Genomic DNA, 14,648 nt, shown 5'->3' on the forward strand with positions numbered 1-14,648 from the left:
GGGTCAGGGCCCAGCCAATAGCTGAGGAAACTGTTTTCCTCCCTGGCCTCCTTGGCCTTGCAGGGGACCGGAAAGGCAACTAAACAGAAGGTCAGCTGACCTGAGTGTGTGTCTCTTGGTTCAAGAGTTCTTGGGGCTGCCCTGACCCTGGCAGAGGTCTCTGCAGCATTTAGATGTGGAGGCAGTCACCTGAGCAGGTTCCTGGCACCCCAGCACTCCACTGGGATAAAGCAGTGTCTCCTGAGAGGACAGCTGCTGTTGTAAGCTCCATGGGATTTGGAACTAACCTACTGTTTTGTTTTGTTATGGTTTTTTTGCAACAGAGTCTCTCTTTGTCTCCTAGGCTGGAGTGCAGTGTCACAATCTCGAGTCACTGCAACCTCCGCCTTCTGGGTTCAAGTGATTCTCCTGTCTCAGCCTCCCAAGTAGCTTGGAGTACCTGCGTGCCCCACCATGCCCAGCTAATGTTTGTATTTTTAGTAGAGACAGGGTTTTGTCATGTTGGCCAGGCTGGTCTCAAACTCCAGACCTCAGGTGATCCACCTGCCTCAGCCTCCCAAAGTGCTGAGATTACAGGCATGAGCCACTACGCCTGGCCCAGAACTAACCTACTGTTGTCCACATTTCGGTAGCTCATGGGACAGGTGAGGAGCAGGCAGTCCGTGGGCTGCGGGGATGGCCCTGGGTGGTGGAATCCCAGTCTGGAAGCAGCCAGGAAGAGTGGCTAATGAGCAGTGAGCCCCGTGGGGTCTGCAGGTGTGTGAGTGTCTCCCAGGCAGCCCACCCCGGCCAGCGATGAGCCATCTAGCCTGAGCCCTGGTGACCCCAATGTCATCACTGGGTAGGTTATGTGGTCCCCTTAGTCTGACCTTAAGTCTCCCCTGTAACCTACCCCCTTGTAACCCTCAGAGTAACAGGTTGGGGGAAGCCCAGCAGTTCAGTGTGTGTGGCTGAGCCTGGGGGTCTGCCAGGCAAGGAAGATTTGAGGGAGCTGGCAGCACCTGAGAGTAGGCACATCAGACAGCTTCTCCCTTGCCTGAGGAGCCCAGGGAGACCAATGTGCTGGGGAGGGAGCCTCCAGTTATGGCTCAGTATCCCAGGGGCCCTGAGTGGGGGCCAGACCGTGAATCATACCCCCTCCTAAAGCTTGCCTTGCCATACATGTTTACGTGACACTGACCCACACTCCCGCACACACACTCGTCCACGCCCTGCCTGCTGGCTTAAAAGTAGATTACTGCTTGAGCCAGGGAGTCTGGGGTGCAGGGAGGTGGCAACCTGAGGTCTAGAAGAGGGGCCAGGCCGACCTCAGGAGGGTCTGCTTTGTTCAGGGCACCCTGGCCTGTCCATGCTCTCTCCCACCTGTGTGTTCAGCCCCAGGTGAGCCACGACCCCACCCGCCCACCCATACACACCCACTTGAGACAGACAGCCCTTCATCCTGGCCTTGGCCCTCCCAGAGCACCCCAGCCCACAGCCCCCTCAGACTCCCTCACCCCTGCCTGCCTAGACCCGGAGCCAGGATCTCCCACAGTGCTAAACTAGGGGCTATGGTGAAAGTTCGGCAAAAATTAGTGTGCTGAGGGACAGCCAGGATGGGGCAGAGGGAAGTGGGAATGAAGACAGAGCTAAGGAGACTGGGGGAGCAAGGCAAGAACTGTAGCAACAAAGGCCAGAGGTGAAGGAGAGATGGGAAGATGGGGCAGAGACGGGGATGGAGGTGGCCTCGCTCACCCCTGGGGCTTCTGAGGACTTAGGACAGGGCCCGCAGCAGCCCTCAGCCTGGAAGAGGCATCTGTGCCTGAGACCTGGCCCTGGGCTGGCTGGGGAAGTTGGGGCCCTGGCAGGGAGGCGGGCCTGAGGGGCAGAGATGCTCCCCTCACAGTGGCCCCTTCTCCCCGGAGCCTGGTGTCAGACAGAGGGCTGGGCGTCAGGATGGAAGCCTCAGGGGCCACATCCCACACTCCTAGCAGTGCCTCCAGGAGGCTCCCGGAGTGCTTGGCCAGCCGCCCCTATAGAGAGGGCTTACTGAGGACCTTGACGAGTTTCCCAAAAGCCCCTGAGAAAGGGACTTGGGAGGAAAAGGACACAGGCTTTTTCTGGCCCTTTGGGCCTAGAGTCTCAGGAAAGGATAGAACCCACCCACCCCTCAGGCTGAACCAGCAGTGCTGCCTGTTCATGGGAGGAAGGGTGGGAGGCCTGAGGACATACCCACCTTTGTAAAACCTCTATGGTAGCCGAGGAGCAGGAGGGGCAGGAGGCCTGAGAACACACAGCTCATGGAGCCAAGGCCAACCAAATGTGGGGCACCCGAAGACAGGACAGACGGAGCACAATCATTGCTCTGTCCCCACCAAGCAGCTCCCGGCTTCCACACCATACCCCCCTGCCACACACAAACACACAGCGCCACCACTCAAACCCAGCACACCCCCAGTAGCCACCCTACATGCTTGCAGACACACTACAAATACACATCTATTAATATATACAGCCCTGGGCGGCTCCACACCCCGGCCTTCCAGAGAAGAAGCCCCGCCACACCCAACTCTTCCTGCCCCTCCCACAGACCCCCCAGACCTGTGGGGCATCCTCTCCTCATGCTGCAAGGCTTGGCACCTCCCAGACACCCGCCATTAACCTTCTCCCACATCCCTTATGGACAGCCAGCAAACTCCCCTAGACCAGGGAGGACCCCCAGGACTAATCCCCCCACAGTCCCAGAGGAGGGAAAGAGGCAGGAGGAATGTTGACCCCTAGAATGGTGACACTGAGGCCTAAGGGGTGAATTACTCCTGGCTCAGAGGGCCAGCCCCACAGGCTGCTGTGGGTCATGGACTGGTGTTTTGATGAATCATGGGTCCTCTTGACCCCAGAGTCAGAGACAGGGTCTGATCCCAACCTGTGCCAATGTCTCTTTACAACCTCCTCATTCCCCCCTCCCCAGGCGAGGAGCGGCTGAGCCTGGCTTGACCCATTCTGCACCCTCTGCTTTATATTTCCTTTAAAGTTAGTCAGGGCTCTGTGAGGGAGGAGAAACCCTCCCTGCCCCACCTGAGGGGGACCTGTGTACCCCTGCCAGTCTCTCACTTGGTCTTGCTGCTGTCCCCAGAGACTGCTGCTTCCTCCCTCTCTGTGACTGTACACCACTGTCACCTCCTCCAGGAAGTCCTCTGGATTGACTCCTAGCTTATTACATCTTTATCCTGCACACCCTCTCCATTCAAAGCCCCTCTTCAAATGCCCCCCATCCCCCACCACCTCCAAGACAGGGATTCTGGGTTTTTGCAACTGCAGCCCCTCAGAGAGTGTAAAAGGGGCAGAAAAATGGAGACTGGGAGGTGGGTGAAGTGGTGCTGTCAGAGTTTCCAAAGCCCTGGCCAACAAGGCCTCAGAGGCCTCTGTTGGGATGGGGGCCTGCCTGGCTATGCGCTCCAGCAGCACAAGACAGCCTGTGTGAGCCCCTCCCACTCAGCCCCACAGGAAGTAGCAGGGTCCAGCCCCTCAATGGACCCATTCAGACCCCAGCGCTCTGGAAAGTACCTCTGCTTCCTGCCACCCTCCCACTCTAGCCAAACAGGCTCTACTGTCTTCTGCTGGGAGGGGGCTGCAGGCAGGTGGTTCAGTGGTTAGGGCCAACCATCTAATTCAGTTCCTGTCTGGCCCAGAGCCCTGACATTGACCAAGCCTTGGCTGGTCTACATATGCCTTTAGTGCAAGGGTGGTGTGATAGTTAATACTGACTGTCAACTTGATTGGGTTGAAGGGTGCAAAGTACTGATCCTGGGTGTGTCTGCGAGGGTGTTGCCAAAGGAGGTTAACATTTGAGTCAGTGGGCTGGGGAAGGCAGACCCACCCTTCATACTGGTGGGCACCATCTGATCAGCTGCCAGCGAATATAAAGCAGGCAGAAAAATGTGAAAATGCGAGACTGGCCCAGCCTCCCAGCCTACATCTTTCTCCCAGGCTGGACATGTCCTCCCCCCTAACATTGGACTCGAAGTTCTTCAGTTTTGGGACTCAGACTGGGTCTCCTTGCTCCTCAAGCTTGCAGACAGCCTATTGAGGGACCTTGTGATTGTGCAAGTTAGTACTTAATAAATTCCCCTTTATATATCTATATCTATATCTATATCTATATCTATATCTGTATCTGTATCTGTATCTGTATCTATATCTATGTCTACATCTATATCTGCATCTATATCTACATCTATATCTATATCTATCTCCTATAACTTCTGTCCCTCTAGGGAACCCTGACTAACACAGGTGGGTAGGCGCAGGGAGATGTGCCCTCTTCCCCGTGGGTGCTGGGTAGGTAAATGTTTAGCAATGGGCTTTCTTTTTTTTTTTTTTTTTTTTTTTTTGAGACTGAGTCTGGCTCTGTCCCCCAGGCTGGAGTGCAGTGGCCGGATCTCAGCTCACTGCAAGCTCCGCCTCCCGGGTTTACGCCATTCTCCTGTCTCAGCCTCCGGAGTAGCTGGGACTACAGGCGCCCGCCACCGCGCCCGGCTAGTTTTTTGTATTTTTTAGTAGAGACGGGGTTTCACCGTGTTAGCCAGGATGGTCTCGATCTCCTGACCTTGTGATCCGCCCATCTCAGCCTCCCAAAGTGCTGGGATTACAGGCTTGAGCCACCGCGCCCGGCAGCAATGGGCTTTCTTGGGGAGGGGGAACCCTGATTTGCAGTATTTGCCTCTTTTCCTGGTATAAATATTCTCACTATGGGCAGTATCACCGGCTCTCAAAATTCCTGAACATTCAACAGTCGGCTCCTGACAGCTGCTGTGAGCCGCTCCAGCCGGTGGCGGTGGTGGCTCCATCCTGCAGGGCCGTGTGCCCCCACCCCTTGTGCTGTGGCCTCCCTCACTTTAGTGTGCTGTGTTTTGCTCTAAGGAATCAATGTCTTTGCAGATAAGGCACCCCGGTAGGTGGCCGCCACCTGCAGTTCCCTGGTCTGTCCCTTGCTGGTACCGAGCTGTGCTGGGCCTGCTGAGCCTGCTGGGCCGCCTCTATGCAGATGGTCTGCAGGGCTCGCTTGATTCTCTTAGCTTCCCAGACAAGGTGCTGGTGTTGCCAGCAGTGCTGGCAGGAGGAGATAACTAGAGGGGATTTAACTCAGCCCAAGGGATTTTTACGGATCTTTCTTGGACATCCTTCCCAGTGGGGCTGGCTGCCCTTAGGGTGTACAAATCTCCGACTCCTCCAATGGCTGAAGCTGCTTTCTCAGGCGGATGGCAGCTGGCTCAGGCTGGCCAGGGACCAGCGCATGTGGGGCCGGTGCTGGATCACCCCATCAAGGCCGTCAGCCTGTGCTTGCTCTCGGGGTTTGAGGGAAACCCAACAGGGATGAATCACCGTTTTTAACCCGTGTTGGTCTGTCCCCCAGCCCTGGACATCTGCAGGCAAAGTCAAAGTTATATTTGGCTTTTATCACCACAAAAGGCATAGACCAGAAATTGTGGCAGCGGGTTGGAAGTCGGGGAGGCTAATTTGGGGAAACTGTCTGGAGGAAGCAGCAATTCAAAAGAGGAGGAGTCCCGGCGTGGGACAGAATGGGCCCTGTATAGGAACCACTAACCCCAGGCAAGCCCAGGCATGGCCTTCTGCCTGGCGAGGCCCTCTTTGGCCTGCCCAGCAGACCCTCAGCCGTTCCCAGGCCCTGTCTTCAGCCTCAGCCTGCATGGTGGCCTGGGGAAGTTGGGAGCTCAGCTGTTCTCATCCCTGGTTCCTTGGCCATGGTGGAAACAATGGGGCCGGATCTGACTGCTCATCGGGGACTGTGAATAGCTCTCCAGCAGGAAGCAATAGCAGGGTAATGGAGGAAGTGTGGGCCCACTTTGGTTTGACCCTGCACATGGTCTCCATCTGGCCTCAGAGCCTTTGCTCCTTCTCAGACTCAGGCCAATAAGCTCCCGCCCCCACCCTCAATGGCAGGTGGAAGGATGGCCTGAGAGAGAAGCGGGGATAGGTGGGCCATGCTGACACCTCCACCAGATCCCAGCCGTGGCCCCAGCCAACCCATGGAGGCGGGGCATGGCACGACGGGCACTGCACAGGAGCCCAAGCACAAGGGCACTTAGGAGAAGGAATCTGAGCAGGGATCAGTCTGGACTGGGGGTGATTCTCCAGAAACTCCATTCCTCGGGGCTGTGACCACCAAGCCAGGTGATCAGGCCAGTGATGGTTCCCTTTGTGGGGGTAGGGGACCCAGACCCGGGAGGAAGACTCCTCTGGGGCCCAGGGGAGGTGAGTCAGAGCTGGCAAAGGCCTCTGGCTCCAGGAACCTCCAAGGAGGAGACCTGAGTTGCTGGGAATTTCTGGGTCTGACCTCCTGCAAAGTCAAGGTCTGGCTGGACACAAGGTGAGGCTGTGCCTTCTGGTGCCAGGACGAAGAAGATGCTGGGATCCAGGCAGTACTCACAGACAGCACCATATAGCAGAACCATGAGGGTGCGCCAGCATGGACCCCTTTCTTCAACCCACCGGTACCTCTTTGTGGCACCTCACCTCCTCCAGGCAAGCATCTGAGCCTGGACCACAGCTCCCTCTCTCACACAGCTTCCTTCTTCGGTGAGAACCACCTGGAGGTGCCTGTAGCCACAGCTCTGACCGACATAGACCTACAGCTGCAGTTCTCCACGTCCCAGCCCGAAGCCCTCCTTCTCCTGGCAGCAGGCCCAGCTGACCACCTCCTGCTGCAGCTCTACTCTGGACGCCTGCAGGTCAGTGACGTCCCCCTGGGATCCGGGCGGGATTCAGGGTGGGATTCCTTCTCTAGCTTTGAGTGAACCCCAGCTGGCTGTGTGACCTTGTGTAAGTCACTTTTATCTTAGGGTCTCAAGTTCTCCACTGTGGGATGGGCAGCAGCAGCCTAGAAATGGCAAATCCTTCATGAACTGGCTCTGCCCACTGGCTCCCTCCAACCACGTTTCCCACCACAAGCCCTTGCTGGCCCTTTGTGCTCTGACCACACTGAACTGCTTTCAGTTCCCGGCCATCTTACAGTCGCTTGATGCCAGGCCTTTGGTCACCACACTCCTTCTGCCAGGTGCGTGCCTCACCCATTCCCTGCACATGCCTAACTCCAGCCTCTCCTTAAAGTCTCAGTGTGGACATCCCCTCCTCCTGGGCGAGGCCCCCTCCTGGGTCCCCATGACCCCTGTGCATCCCTGTGGCACTGCACCAATTTCTCTGCAGCAACACTGCCTGTCCACGACAGTAACAGCACCAGTACTGCCCCAGCTTCCTCATTTTTCCATTTCATCCTTCAAGACACCACAAGCTTTGTTAGTGAGGAGTCTTGTGGCTCTTTCTTGAGTCTTCCCCCAAACCATGAAGAGTTAAGAACCCAGGGTCTTATTCCAAATTTGTGCCAGGCTGGGTGCAGTGGCTCATGCCTATAATCCCACCACTTTGGGAGGCCAAGGTGGGAAGATCACTTGAGCCTGGGAGTTCAAGGCTGGCCTGAGCCACACAATGAGACCCTATCTCTATTTTTAAAAGAAAAAAAATTTGGGTCAGCCATCTCCTTCCACACCCCAGTGGGGAGAGGACTAGGGCTCGGCCAGTCTGCTGCTGTCATTGCTGCTCACTGTCACATGGTGTCACTGTTGAACACTAATGTGGTGCAGTCTGGCACTGATGGCTGCTGAGCTCTGCGGGTACAGTGATGCCACACCCCTACAGAGATGCACTGTACCAGGACTCCAAGATCATGGCTCATATTGTTCTGGTTTTGCAGTTCCCATACTCTGCCACACCTGTTCCAGCATCTGGGAGCACCATACCAGAGCGATTTCTGGAGTAATTGTCATGGTGACAGAATCTAGGTCCTGGATCTGTCTAGGAGAGCATCCTCTACTGTATGTCAGGGAGCTTTTCCTTCGTAGGGCAGAGGATCTACATGGGCTCCCGATCCCTCAGCAGTCAGCCTGGCTTCCCTCAGTGACCTTGAAAAACTTTGCCAATCTCAGGGGGCCTGGCCCAGGAATTCTTAGTTACCCATTATTCCGGGGTGAAATCTAGATTCCAAGACAGTATTTCTGGCACCTCTCCCTCAAGGAAAGTGAAGTAGAAGAGATGGCAGGATGGCAAGAGGAGTGGCACCAGAGGCCCTCGTCCTAGGTTTTCCACTCTGGGGCCCCAAGTGTGGGGAACGCACTATGCTTTTATAAGGGAAATGATGGATTCAAAAGTCTGTTCCCCATCTCCCACTCCCCATCTCTCTTAAGGTCAGATTTGTCCTGAGCCAGGGGGAGCTGAAGCTGCAGACCCCAGCAGAGAAGCTGCTGAGTGACTCCTTTGCCCATACTATGGTGCTGATTGTCCTAGAGGGCTGGGCCACATTGTCAGTTGATGGATTTCTGAACCCCTCCTGTACAGTCCCAGGAGCCCCCATAAAGGTCCCCTATGGGCTCTTTGTTGGGGGTACTGGGAGCCTTGGCCTGCCCTACCTGAGGGGAAGCAGCCAACCCCTGAGGGGTTGCCTCCATGCAGCCACCCTCAATGACTGCAGCCTCCTCCAGAGCTGCTCAAATGCCAGGTGCTGTTCAGCGTGACCCGAGGGGCACGTGACGGTGAGCTCAAGCCCGGGCGCCCAGGCACAAAAAATGTTCGACCCTGCCTGGGGCACGTCAGGATGAACCGCAAGGCCCTGGAGCTGTCATCTCACCACACAGAGCCAGCAGGCACCCTTGGCCTTCCAGGCAGGGGACCCGCATGGGGACTTCATCCATGTGGGCATATTTGAGGGCCACCTGTGGGCCATGGTCGAGAAGGGCCAGGGTACTGCATTGCTCCTCAGCAGTGTGCCTGTGGCTGACAGGCAGCCCCACAAGGTCAGTGTCCACATCAACATTCACCAGCTGGAAATCTCCATGGACCAGTACCCCACATGTACTTTGAACTGAGGAGTCCTCAGCTACCTGGAGCCACGTGGCAGTCTCCTTCTTGGGGGGCTGGTTGCAGAGGCCTCTTGTCACCTCCAGGAATACCGCCCAGACCTGACACGAGGAGCCGCCAATGCCTCACTGCTGGGATGGCTGCATGGAAGACCTCAGTGTCAATGGCCAGAGGCGGGGACTGCGGGAAGCCTTGTTGACGCACAACATGGCGGCTGGCTGAGGGCTGGAGGAGGTGGAGGAGTATGAGGATGATGCCTGTGACCATTATGAAGCTTTCTCCATGCTGGCCCCCAAGACTTGGCTGGCCATGGAGCTAGCTGAGCCATGAGTGCCTGAGCTAGGGCTGCACCCTGTCTGCTAATTTCACCCAGCTGTTGACTATCTGCCCACTGGTGGTGGCTGAGGGTGGCACAGCCTGGCTTGAGTGGCAGCACGTGCAACCCATGCTGGCCCTGATGGAGGCTGAGCTGCGCACATCCCAGGTGCTGTTCAGCGTGACCTGAGGGGCATGCTAGGGCGAGGTTGAACTGGACATCCCGGGTGCCCAGGCATGAAAAATGTTCACCCTCCTGGACATGGTGAACCGCAAGGCCCGCTTCATCCACGATGGCCCTGAGGACAGCTCTGACCAGCTGGTGCTAGAGGTGTCAGTGACGGCTCTGGTGCCCATGCCCTCATGCCTACAGAGGGGCCAAAATGACCTCCTGCCTTTCCAGGTTCACCCTGTCAGTGACCCACGCGGCATCATCTTTCCACGTGGCAGCCTCATGGTGTTTCTGGAACACATGCAGAAGCCACTGGGGCCTGAGGTTTTCCAGGCCTATGACCCGGACTCTGCCTGTGAGGGCCTCGCCTTCTAGCTCCTTGGTGCCCCCTCTGGCCTCCCCGTGGAGCACTGAGACCGTGGAGCAGCCTGGGGAGCCGGTGACCGAGTTCTCCTGCTGGGAGTTGGAGGCCGGCAGCCTAGTCTATGACCACCGCGGTGGCCCTGCACAGCACTTGACTTTCTGGATCAGTGATGGACTGCAGGCCACCCCGCCCTCAGCCACGCTGAAGGTGGTGACTGTCCAGCTGTTCATACAGATCCACCACAGCACAGGACTGTGCCTGGCCCAGGGCTCTGCCATGCCCATCTTGCCCACCAACCTGTCGGTGGAGACCAGCGCCGTGTGGCAGGATGTGAGCATGCTGTTCCGCATCGCTGGAGCCCTGCAGTTCAGGGAGCTGCAGAAGCAGGGGGCTAGTGGGGTGGAGGGTGCTGAGTGGTGGGCCACACAGGCATTCCACCAGCCGGACGTGGAGTAGGGCCGCGTGAGGTAGCTGAGCACCGACCCACAGCACCACATCGAGGACACCGTGGAGAGCCTGGATCTGGAGGTGCAGGTGGGCTGGGAAATCCTGAGCAATCTGTCCTTCCCAGTGACCATCCAGAGAGCCACAGTGTGGATGCTACAGCTGGAGCCACTGCACACTCAGGACACCCAGCAGGACACCCTCATCACAGCCCACCTGGAGGCCACTCTGGAGGAGGCAGGCCCAAGCCCTCCAACCTTCCACTATGAGGTGGTTCAGGCTCCCAGGAAAGGCAGCCTTCAACTACAGGGCATGAGGCTGTCAGGCGGCCAGGGCTTCACCCAGGATGATGTACAGGCTGGCCAGGTGACCTGTGGGGCCACGGCACGCACCTCAGTGGCAGTGGAGGACGCCTTCTGTTTCTGCGTCACAGCTCCACCATATTTCTCTCTGCTCTGTACCTTCTCCATCCATACTGGCAGTGACCCAGACATGCCTGTCCTCACCAATGTCCCCATGGTGCCTGAGGATGATGAGGGTGTCCTCTCTACTGACAAGCTCTTCCAGAGTCTCAACAGTGCCGGGTACCTCTATGAGGTCATGGAGTGGCCCCATGCATCAGGAGGTTGAGCTTGGCAGGGACTGGGACGAGGAGCCACTATGGGTGACATCCTTCACCAATGGAGACCTGTTGTGTGGCCGGCTGGTCTACCAGCATGATGATTCTGAGGTCACAGAAGGTGATACCCCATTTGTTGCTACCCGCCAGGATGAGAGCAGTGGTGACATGGCCTGGGAGGAGGTACAGGGTGTCTTCCAAGTGGCCATCCAGCCCGTGAATGACCACGCCCCTATGCAGATCATTAGCCACGTCTTCCATGTCGCCCGGGGTAGGTGGCGGCTGCTGACTACAGTCGACGTGGTCTTCAGCAGTGCTGATTTGGGCTTTGCTGATGCCCAGCTGGTGCTGACCCACAAGGACTTCCTCTTTGGCAGTATCATGGCTGTGGATGAGCCCATGCAGCCCATCTACTGCTTCATCCATGAGGGACCTCAGGAAGAGGTGAGTCCTGTTTGCACACTGGGGCTGACCACGCTGGATCCAGCTGCAGGTGTCTGATGGGCAGCACCAGGCCACCACTCTGCTGGAGGTGCAGGCCTTGGAGCCCTACCTCTGTGTGGCCAGTGGCTCTGGCCTCACGGTCCCTCAAGGAGGCCAGGGTACCATCAACACGGCCGAGCTCCACCTGGACACCAACCTCAACATCCGCAGTGGGGATGAGGTCCACTACCACGTCACAGAGTGTCCTCGCTAGGGACAATTGCTCCAGGCCACTCAGCCAGCCACAGTCGTCTCCCAGCAGTACTTGCTGCATGGGGCCATTCTCTACGGCCACAATGGCAGCCTCAGACCCCGCAGCACCCTGGCCTTCTCAATGGAAGCAGGGCCAGTGCACACAGATGCCACACTACAAGTGACTGTTGCCCTAGAGGGCCCACTAGCCCCACTGAAGCTGGCCCGGCACAAGAAGATCTACATCTTCCAGGGAGAGGCAGCTGAGATCAGAAGGGACCAGCTGGAGGTGAGGAGCTGGAGGTGGTGAACGGGGTAGTGGACCAGGTAGAGGGCCTCCCGCCCAGCCTCCATGCCAGGTACACATGTGACTTGGGCTGTGGCTGTGGTAGTCCCAGATTGTGTGTGTGCACATGTCTCAGATGTGCTCCTGTATATGTTGTGTTCCCAAGAGTTTTTGGGGAGCCTGCTGTACACCCATCCTCCTGGGAGTTGTGTGTGCCTCTAGAGATCTTGTCCACTCGTGTCCATGGCGTGGCTGAGCATGCAGATTCCTGGACCGCACCCAGCCCTACAGAATCTCTGAAGTGGAGCCCGAGAATCTGCACTGCAGTCAGTTCCCTGGGAGGGCATCACGAGTCCTGAACTTTGGGGATTGCTGGCTGTGGAGACAGACCACTGCGCCTCAGACCCCCATGTATCCCGCTCTCTTCTCGGAGCCCAGACCAGGACTAGGAGGGTCTGTCAAGGCTTCTGCCCACCCAGGAACCCCCCAGAGCAGCCACGGGCCCTCCAGCGAGCTCACTGACATGCCCTGTGACCTCAGGCCAGTTCTTGCCTGCTCTCAGCCTTATTCTCCTACACTGCTCATTTCGGGGACCCTTCTGGTCTGCATGTCTGGAGCTTGGGGCCCACGGCAAGCCAGCAGATCTGGCATCAGGAAGGCCTCATGGGAGGAGGCAGTGTTTGGGCCGGGCTCTGAAGAGCACAGGCCATTGGGAGCAGAGAATGGGGAGTGGTATTCCAGGCAAAAGGAACATTCCGGGCAAAGGCACAGAACAGGAATGTGAGTTTGGGGGTGGTTTAGCCTCTTGTGGATGGCCCATCAGGTGAGGGAGCCCATGTGGCCTTTGGGGCATGAGCTCTGTAGGGCCTGTGTTGGGGGCACCTGTGCCTCTAGGAGGGGTGGGGCGGGGCGGGGCATGCTCCGATGATCTTGGGTGGTAATAGCAGGGGTTGGGGAAGACACTGCCAGCAAACCAGCCACAGGCCTGAACAGATCCTGAGCAGGGGGGCATGTGTGTGTACATGTGCACACGCGCATGTGGACATGTGTGACTGCGTCAGTGTCTGATGAACTCGTGTGTCTGTGTCACTGAGTCTGGGGACATGTGATTATGCACCTCCCCGAGGGAGTGCATCTCAAGCTGTGTGACCAACCCCCTGGAACCGTGTGTGGGGTGGGTATAACGTGTCCAGCAGCCCGGGCAACCCAGTGAAACCCCGTGTCTACAAAAAAACTTTTTTTAATTAGCCGGGCATGGTGGCTCATGCCTGTGGTCCCAGCTACTTGGGAGGCTGAGGTGGGAGCCCTTGAGCCTAGGAGGTTGAGCCTGCAGGGAGCTGTGATTGCACCACTGCACTTCAGCCTGGGTGACAGAGTGAGACCCTGTCTTAAAAAACAAAAAATGTGAACAGCTGCATGTCTGGCTGCTGTGTGTGTGAACCCACGTGTGTGTTTGTGTGACTAAATGAGCAGTGGTATCTGGTGAGCAAGATCAAGCCTGTTCTGGCTGCCTAGGGCCACAGTGGGCCCCTCTGAGACCCATCTGTGTTCCCTTGTTGGTCCTCATGACCTCTGTTAACCAGGCAGCCCAGAAGGCAGACATCATTTTCTCAGTGAAGAGCCCACTGAGTGCCAGCTACCTGGTGATGGTTTCACCTGGCGCCTTGGCAGATGAGCCACCCAGCCTGGACCCCATGCAGAGCTTCTCCCAAGAGGCGGTGGACGCAGACAGGATCCTGTACCTGCACTCCTGCCCTGAGGCCTGGAGCGATGCCTTCTTGCTGGTTGTGGCCTCAGCCTGGGTGCTCCCCTCGAGGATGTATCATAGAGCTGGAGGTGCTGCCCACTGTCATCCCCACCGGGAGTGCAAAACTTCAGCGTCCCTGAGGGTGGCAGCCACACCTTGGTCCCTCCACTGCTCTGCGTCACCGGGCCCTACTTCCCCACTCTCCCGGGCCTTGGCCTGCAGGTTCTGGAGCCATCCTGGCATGGGGCCCTGCAGAAGGAAGATGGGCCTCATGCCAAGACCCTCAGCGCCTTCTGCTGGAGAGAGGTATGGCTGTGAGAGAGGCCCAGGGGCTGCAGCCCAGCTCTGGGGGCAGAGTGGAGGGAGCTCCAGGGACTCCCAGTCCGGGGGGTTATACACAGAGAGGAGACAGGGAGTCACATTTCAGAAGCACCTATGCTTTCAATACTGTATCTCAGGCCAGGCTCGGTGGCTGACGCCTGTAATCCCAGCGCTTTGGGTGGCTGAGGTGGGCGGATCATGAGGTCAGGAGATCAAGACCATCCTGGCTATCATGATGAAACCCTGTCTCTACTAAAAATACAAAAAATTACAGGGTGTGGTGGCACGTGCCTGTAGTCCCAGCTACTCAGGAGGCTGAGGCAGGAGAATTGCTTGAACCTGGGAGACAGAAGTTGCAGTGAGCCGAAATCGCGCCACTGTACTCCAGCCTGGGCAACAGAGTGAGACTGTCTCAAAAATAAAATAAAATAAATACTGTATCTTCTTTCTTCCCCACAACTCTTCTGGGAGCCAGAACTTATGATCCCCGTTTTCCCAATGGAAGCTGAAGTCCTGAAAGTCAGTCTCCTCCACCAAGCCAAAGGCAGGGCATGAAGGTGCTGCTGAGTCGACGCTGGCCCTGGGCCTGCCCTCGGTGGAAAAACGCTGATCTGCTATGTGTGCACGAGGGGCTTGAGACACTGACAGAACCCAGTTTTGTCCTGATGGCTAATGTCTGGGAGATGGACCGCCAGAGCCATCCATGGCCTTCACTGTCCACCATCCTGCCTGTCAATGGCAGAGCCCCGACCTCACCACAAACTCAGGCCTGCAGGTGAAGGCGTGTGTTGGGATCAT

At 57.3% G+C, this 14,648-nt stretch overlaps 1 pseudogene; it reads left to right on the forward strand.

Annotated features, from left to right (window-relative positions):
• Positions 1-6,466: 6,466 nt before the first annotated feature.
• On the forward strand, positions 6,467-14,373 carry LOC101009207 (annotated as a pseudogene).
• Positions 14,374-14,648: the final 275 nt, after the last annotated feature.

The sequence above is a fragment of the Papio anubis genome, unplaced genomic scaffold, assembly GCF_008728515.1.
Source record: "Papio anubis isolate 15944 unplaced genomic scaffold, Panubis1.0 scaffold1145, whole genome shotgun sequence".
Classification (NCBI taxonomy): Eukaryota; Metazoa; Chordata; class Mammalia; order Primates; family Cercopithecidae; genus Papio; species Papio anubis.